Source organism: Siphateles boraxobius, unplaced genomic scaffold (assembly GCF_051911475.1).
Source record: "Siphateles boraxobius isolate OS27281-9 unplaced genomic scaffold, OSU_SipBor_1 9, whole genome shotgun sequence".
NCBI classification, from domain to species: domain Eukaryota; kingdom Metazoa; phylum Chordata; class Actinopteri; order Cypriniformes; family Leuciscidae; genus Siphateles; species Siphateles boraxobius.
The window spans coordinates 7,177,809-7,185,907 of NW_027509219.1; the positions used below are offsets into that span (position 1 = coordinate 7,177,809).

General features: G+C 37.0%; 1 long non-coding RNA gene across 1 annotated transcript; it reads left to right on the plus strand.

Moving 5' to 3' along the window:
* The first annotated feature begins 781 nt into the window (after positions 1-781).
* On the plus strand, positions 782-2,050 carry LOC143732599 (uncharacterized). The gene is made up of 2 exons (XR_013201142.1): positions 782-1,364; positions 1,812-2,050. It is a non-coding gene; the product is annotated as an uncharacterized LOC143732599 (long non-coding RNA).
* Positions 2,051-8,099: the final 6,049 nt, after the last annotated feature.

Sequence of the window (8,099 nt, forward strand, 5' to 3'; positions counted from 1 at the left end):
TTAACATCACATTAATCCATTCACAGCTCCTGAAGCCACACAAATGAGTGACAGAGAATCCGATCCAGTCACCTATGATACCGAAAACAGATTTGATATTGTGTTGGAAAATAATGGTTCATTATCACAGCTAAACTGGTTTCTTGCTCTTCCCTGTACATGTCTCTATCGTATTCATGTTCTTCTTCCTCGTCTAAACAATTTGTTCAGTTGTACCCTACAGTACAAATGATGAACTGAAGATGTGATCACTGATGTGGTGTAGCTTTTTCTAAGAGGAAGAAGTCTCAACATCCCATCGTCAGGCATTCCCTAGTCCTGGTCTGAAAGTAAAACAAAAATAACTCAACTTAATTTGAATTGTTTTTTGTATTGAATTGTTTAATGGACAGTCAGGTCAGCTTCTGTTCTGTGTTATTTAAAGCAGTGATGGGCTACTCCGGCCCTCAGCGTCCACTCTCCTGCAGATTTAGCTCCAACCTCAAGCCCACCTGCCGATTGTCTATAACTTAAAGAGTCACTTCACCCATTTGCATTAAGGTTTGTATTGTTAGAAACCCAGTCATATATTATAATGATGGTGGAATTTTGCTTGTTTTTTTTCTGAGATGGGAGAAAAAAGGATTTAAGTGTTTTACTTCCGTCCTATCGTGACGTAAATATCGTCATTTTGCGTCACGATAGGACGGAAGATAAATTTCATTGCATATTAAGAAAACTACAGCCTTTAGCTCATTATTATTCAAGGACGTGGGACCCACTCACCCCACCGGCCTATTACAGATCAGTGGGTGGGACTAAACCTGAAGAAACTAAACTATTAATCCGCCATCTTGCTTGGAAGACAGCAAGCTAAGCTAACAAGCGCTCAAGGAGTTAGATTTACCATAATGCCTGAATTTACGACACACGATATGGATGACGAGTATTTTTAAAATCTTTTGCTCGAAACTGATGTTCGTGGCTATTTATACGAGCCACAATATAGCGAAGAGCAGCTGAGGCTGATGGAGGAACAAGAGGCGGCGGCGTCGGCTGCGGCAGCGGCCGCCGCAGGAGACCAGCCCGGCGCAGACGAGAAGCCCGCTTGCTCGCGCTGTAGCGAATTGGTGGTGCTCGTGCTGTAACTGTGCGCCTATGGACACCGAGATAGAGTCTGTCTGCTGCAAAGAATCTCTAAAATGCCAATTCCTTCTAGAAGAAATGTCAGAGGCAGACACGGACATGGAGTGTTGTGTTGTGAACCATCCGAGTTTCGCACCGCATATGGACAGAGGCGTCCTAGATACATATTTCCGCATCCCGAAAATTAACTGGAAACGACAGCCGAAGCCAGCAGGGAGAAATGGACGCCTGACTGTAAAGTAAGTGTTTTACATGTATATATGATTAATCTCGTCAAATATAAACAATATCTTAAAGCATTGTCACGTTATGATTCCCGTTTAAAACGTAACGTCAACAGTGAACTGTTTGTGCAGTAATGCCGCGTTCCAGGCAACCTGTAAACCGTGTTTTTCCAACTCGTAACTGGGAGTACATCGTTCCAGGCAACCTGTAACCCGTGTTTTTCCAACCTTATACCCGTGAAAGTGCACTGGAACGGCAGTCAAACCCGTGACATTCCCCCCGTGAATTCGTACTAGATAGATGTACTCCCAGTTACGAGTTGAAAAAACACGGATTACAGGTTGCCTGGGACGCGGCATAAGATACCATGTTTAAACGCACAAACAGTCTAATGTGGCATTGTTTACTACTGTGGCACCTAAATACAAAATATCGCTAACTTTATTCTCAATATGTTTTAGACAATATCGTCTAGTTGCATACCGGCACTTCCTTGAATGGGTCCTGCAAGGAGAGAGATTAGGCAGAGGACGTCGCATCGTTCTACCCGCTTGTGTTGTGCAGGCAATTCGGCAAAAATATCCAGCTACAGATGGGCACCAAGAAGTCGAAGACGCCCAGGAGGAACTTTAACTCTTGATAATATATATTTTTTTGTTGTTATATAAATATTTCAATAAATGTATAACATTCAATTAAATTTGTCCCAATAGTGTTGCTTCTTATTTATGTATGATAGTAGTTTAGCAATTGGAACTAGTAACCAACTTTTAACATTATGACAGTAGATAGCAAATTAATGTGTATGCCTACATTGTTTTTACATCTTATTTTTAAAACTTACTTTTGGACCTTTCCTTGAGGTGACTGAACATCCCGGTACCATACAATAGTTCACCATTTCAAAATAAATAGTAAGAAGGAATAAATCAAGAATGAGATCGCAAATGATTTTCAAACTCAAGTGGTAACTTTAGCTAGCGTAATGCATTCTCGGGTCACGCATAGGCGGTGTTCTGGATTAGTGGGAGTGGCTTCTGGAGCTGTTCAAACGCGTTGCATTGTGGGAAATTTGGTTTACCAAACTAATGCGCTATAAAGTTACTTTCTGTCATAACTCGGTCAAAAAGGCACCAAATTTGAAAAATTTGACAGATTTCGAATACATATATAACCCACTTTCAATGAAGATCAAGGTTCCCAGGGGTGAAATGCTCCTTTAAGTAAACCTGAAGACTCTGGCTCTTTTGCGTTCTCCTTTTTGAAGTGGAGAGCTTACCTCTAACCCTAATTGAGCACATCTGAACATTTTAACCAGAGTTGCCTGTTCAATATTTAAATTTACAAAGCAGCAGTCAGTATATTATATTATATACACATTGAAGTATTATATATATATATATATATATATATATATATATATATATATTGCATGCAACGCATACAGGTGAACCTCAAAATTAGAATATCGAGCAAAAGTTAATTTATTTCAGTAATTCAACTTAAAAGGTGAAACTAATATATTATATAGACTCATTACATGCAAAGTGAGATATTTCAAGCCTTTATTAATAATTTGGATGATTATGGCTTACAGCTATGAAAACCCCAAAGTCAAAATTAGAATATTGTGAAAAGGTTTTCATAGCTGTAAGCCATAATCATCAAAATTATAACAAATAAAGGCTTGAAATATCTCACTTTGCATGTAATGAATGAGTCTATATAATATATTAGTTTCACCTTTTAAGTTGAAGTTTCTGAAATAAATGAGCTTTTGCACTATATTCAAATTTTTCGAGTTTCACCTGTAATATAAGCTAAGTACTGAAAAAAAAACAGTTTTACCCCTATCAACAGCAACCTGTTTCAAAAGATATTTTAGAAAGGCATGGTCTTTTGAGCCTTTGCCAGTGATGCTTGATTTCTTTCAAGACAACATACTCTTCTGTCACTTGTTTCAAGAGCTTCACTTGGTCAAAAACCAAGTGATAACCTGTACAATGTAAAATTGTTAACATCAAATGATGTACTACATATTACACCATTTTTCCAATACAAGACATACCAATGGCCATGCGCACCTTTCTGTCTTTGGGCACAAAGGATATAAGGACTGGTCTTCCTTCTCTGCTGTAAAACAAAAAAAGTCTCTACTTACTCTATGTGCAATTACTACTGTTCTTAAAACAAATAAATTAAGACAGTTATAAATAAGTTAATTTACCATATGATTCAGGAGAGAGCATTTGATAAGTAATTACTGATTGAAATATTCTAACTTTACCTGGGAAGGGCTGATCACGGCAAGATTTGCTGCGACTCACTAGTACTGTAGCTCTTGTGAGGGTCGGCTCTTAAAAGCTGTTGAGTTTGATGTTGTAGAGATCTTAAAAAAAAGGTAATCCTGCAAGACAGAAAGGAAGATAATTTTATAACATTACATGTAAGTAGAAAGTTTATATATAACTGTAGGATTTATTTCTGTATAGAGTGTTGCATAATTAAATGTTAAATGCATTTATGTAATAAGTTTACTGATATGTGGGCATGATTAAAAGTGGGTCTGTAATGGCAAGCAATAATCATATGAATTTGTTTAAAAATAAAACGATTTACATGGAAACGGGACAGTAATTAGCAGTGTAACTGATCTGATCACTTTCCAATATTATGCTCTTTGAATTTTGATGTGTTTATTCAGGATGAATATTTAATAGAAAGATGGTGTTTTGATAAAGCGGATTGGAGAGTTTTTAAAGATTATTGTATTGAAAGTTCTGAAAGATTATCAATGGAGGGTGATGTTGATAAATGTACAGCAACAATAACCGCTATGATTATCAGTGCTGCATCAGCATCCATTCCTAAGAGTAGCATAATAAAGGGGGAAAAAAAGAAAATGGTTCCGTGGTGGAACAATGAATGTAAAAATGCTATTAAAGAAAGAAATCATGCGTTCAGAATTTTAAGTCATTTGAGTCAAGATAACCTGATTGAATATCAAAGGAAGAAAGGGCAAGGAAAGTAATTAAGTCATCCAAAAAGAGTGCTTGGAGACAGTTTTGCTCCTCCATTGGCAGTAAATTGGGTGATATTTGGTCAATGATTAAAAAAATGAGTGGGAAAAGGAAGTTGGTTAATATCCCAGCATTTAGAGGGATGGAGAATATATGGCAATTACAAATAAGGAGAAAGCTGATTTACTAGGCAAGAAGTTTGCAAGTGTGCATAGTGGAAGTCATTTGGATGAAATGCACAAACAAAGAAAAAAAAAATTTAAGAGATGATTCTGATGTGACAAAGAAAAAGGATGGTGATGGTTCGGCTCTTGATACGGAATTTACACTGCATGAGATGAAACTGGCTTTAGAGGGAAGTGGTTACACGTCCCCAGGGCAAGATCAATTATGTTATGTAATGTTTAGACAGCTACCTGATGAAGCATTGGAAATCATATTACACCTGTTTAATAAGATATCGAGAGAAGGCTTAATACCTGTTAGCTGGAAAAGTGCTCTGATATTACCTTTTGGTAAGCCTGGTAAATATCCAGGTGAATGCAGGAAACTACAGACCAATTGCACTAACTTCTCTTTTATGTAAATGGATAGAAAAGATAATTGTTCGTAGACTGGCATATTATTTAGAGCAAAGAGAACTGTTAAGGCCATGTCAAAGTGGATTTCGTAAAGGAAGATCTACGATAGATGCATTAGTGAAAGTTTGCAATGAAGCAGAAAAAGCAATTGGTGTGAAAGAGGTTATGAATATAGTATTTTTTGATATAGAGAAAGCGTATGATTCTATGTGGAGAGAAGGTTTAATGATTAAAATGCAGAGAATGGGGATTGGTGGAAGACTTTACAACTGGGTTTTAGATTTTCTAACTAATCGGACATTTCGTGTTAAAGTTGATGTTATGTCAGAAGATTGTAATATTATAAATGGTATCCCTCAAGGCAGTGCTATTAGCCCGATTCTATTTAATATTATGATAAATGATATTTTTATGAACGTTGGTAAAGACATTGGATCATCACTATATGCAGATGATGGGGCTATATGGAAAAGGGGGAAAAATATTAAACATGTGACAAATAGTATACAGAATGCTATATTGAATATTGAAAGATGTTCCTATGAGTGGAGATTTAAAATGTCAATTGAAAAGTCATGCTTCATGCTTTTTACTAGAAAGAAAAGGACAGATACGGTACAACTGAAATTATATGGTCAAAGAATGGAAAGGGTTACAAAGTTCAAATACTTAGGGCTATGGTTTGATGAGAAATGTACATGGAGGAATCATATTAATCAGATTGAAACTAAATGCAAAAAAGTAATAAATCTAATGAGATCAATTACTGGATATGAATGGGGAGCAGACAAAATATCACTTATGGATATTTATAGCGCATTAATAAGGTCGTGTATAGATTATGGGTGTATGGTATATGGAGCAGCAGCTAAAAGTATTTTGGAAAAACTTGATAAAATTCAGTTCAGAGCCTTAAGAATCAGTATTGGTGCAGTTAAAACAACATCTACTAATGCGCTGCTGGTAGAAGCTGGTGAGTTACCTCTTTATTTAAGACGTTCAAAGTTATCTTTAGCATATTGGGTAAAGCTAAAATGATCTGGAGAGGAGCAACCCGCTGTAAAGGTGTTAAGTGATTGCTGGGAGTATACACAACAAAGAAAATGTAAAGGATTTGTTTGGAATATTTCTCAGTAGCTGAGGAATATGGACTAAACAGGGTAGAGTATGGACCAAATACTGTATGGGGTAATGTTCCTCCATGGATATTCCCAGTGATCAAGGTTGATTTTCATCTTATAGAACTGAAGAGAACATGGGCTGAAAGGGAAGTGGATAATATTGGATGTTTGGTTCATAAATATGTGGGAATTAATTATTATGATTACATGACAATATTTACTGACGGATCTAAAGACCCAAGGAGTGAGCATGTAGGAGTAGGAGTATATATTCCAGAGTTTACCGTTGTAATATGCAAAAGAATTAATGATGGAGTATCTGTATTTACAGCTGAAATTACTGCTATAATCCTAGGATTACAATGGATAGAAGAGGTGAGGCCAGAGAGAGTTGTAATTTGCTCAGACTCTGCTGCAGCTCTTAGTAGCTTAAACTCAAAAGAAACCTCTAGAGATGATTTATTGTTGGAAATATTTACAACATTGTTAAGAATACAAAGAGTTGGAACTGATGTACAGTTTTGTTGGGTTCCTGCTCATGCTGGTGTAGAGGGAAATGAGAAGGCAGATGAGATTGCAAAGAGAGCGTTGAATTTAAATAATGTAATTATGAAAGTTCCATTTGGAAAAGGTGAGGCCAAATCATTAATTAATAAGGTAGTGAGGGATTTGTAGCAGAAGAAGTGGGACTCAGATAACAAAGGAAGACACTATTGTAATATACAAAAATCAATCACAGTAAAAACATATAAAGGAAAGTGTAGAAAAGAGGAAGTGGCTCTTGCAAGACTAAGACTTGGACACACCGGATTAAAGTCAACTTTGTTTTTAATGGCAAAATGCATTTCTGATAAATGTGGCAGTTGTAATGTACCAGAAAATGTTGAGCATGTTATTTTGTGGTGTAATAAGTATAGTGCTGAGAGGATCATTTTACGTGGAAAAATGTACTGATTAGAGCGTGGATGGAATTTGGAAGGGATTCTAGGAAGGAATGAGAAGATGAGGGAGTGTTGGGAGGCTCTCGTTCGTTTTCTAAGAAATACAGGATTAATTAACATTATATACATTATTACATTATTTTGCATATTTGTGTGAGTATGTATATATATATGTATGTATACATCAATCAAAAATCAAATCAAATCCTTTTATTGTCACACAACCATATACACAAGTGCAACAGTGGGTGAAATTCTTAGGTGCAGTTCCGAGCAACATAGCAGTATGACACGATGTGACGAAAACAATTACAGCAAACATCAGATTACATAGATTACACATCTAATGTGCGCACAATTACTCACAGTACCATATACACTAACAGAACAATAAATAATATACAATGTACAATATACAACAGTTTACAATATACAACAATATACAATATACAACAATTTACAATATACAACAGTATACAAAAATACAAAAAGAGGTAATTATACATAGAATAGATACTCGTAAGGTGCAAATATATATATATATATATATATATATATATATATATATATTATGTAAATGCAGTAGGTTATGTTGTGCTGTGTTGACAGTTAGAATGTTTATGGTTATTGATCATGAGGGATCAAGAGTTTAGAAATCTAATTACTTGTGGGAAGAAGCTGTCATGGAGTCGGCTGGTGTGTGTCCTGATGCTGCGGTACCGCCGGCCTGAGGGTAGCAGTGAGAGCAGCCCATGGCTCGGGTGGCTAGAGTCTCTGATGATCCTCCGAGCTTTCTTCACACACCGCCTGGCATAAATATCCTGGAGGGAGGGAAGCTCACCTCCGATGATACGGCTGGCAGTGCGCACCACCCTTCGCAAGGCTTTGCGGTTACGGCTGGTAGTATTGCCATACCAGGCAGTGATGCAGCCAGTCAGGATGCTCTCGACGGTGCTGGTGTAGAACTGTGTGAGGATGTGGCGGTTCATTCCAAACTTCCTCAGCCGTCTCAGGAAGAAGAGGCGCTGATGAGCCTTCTTCACGACGGCCTCAGTGTGGACGGACCATGTGAGTTCCTCTGTGATG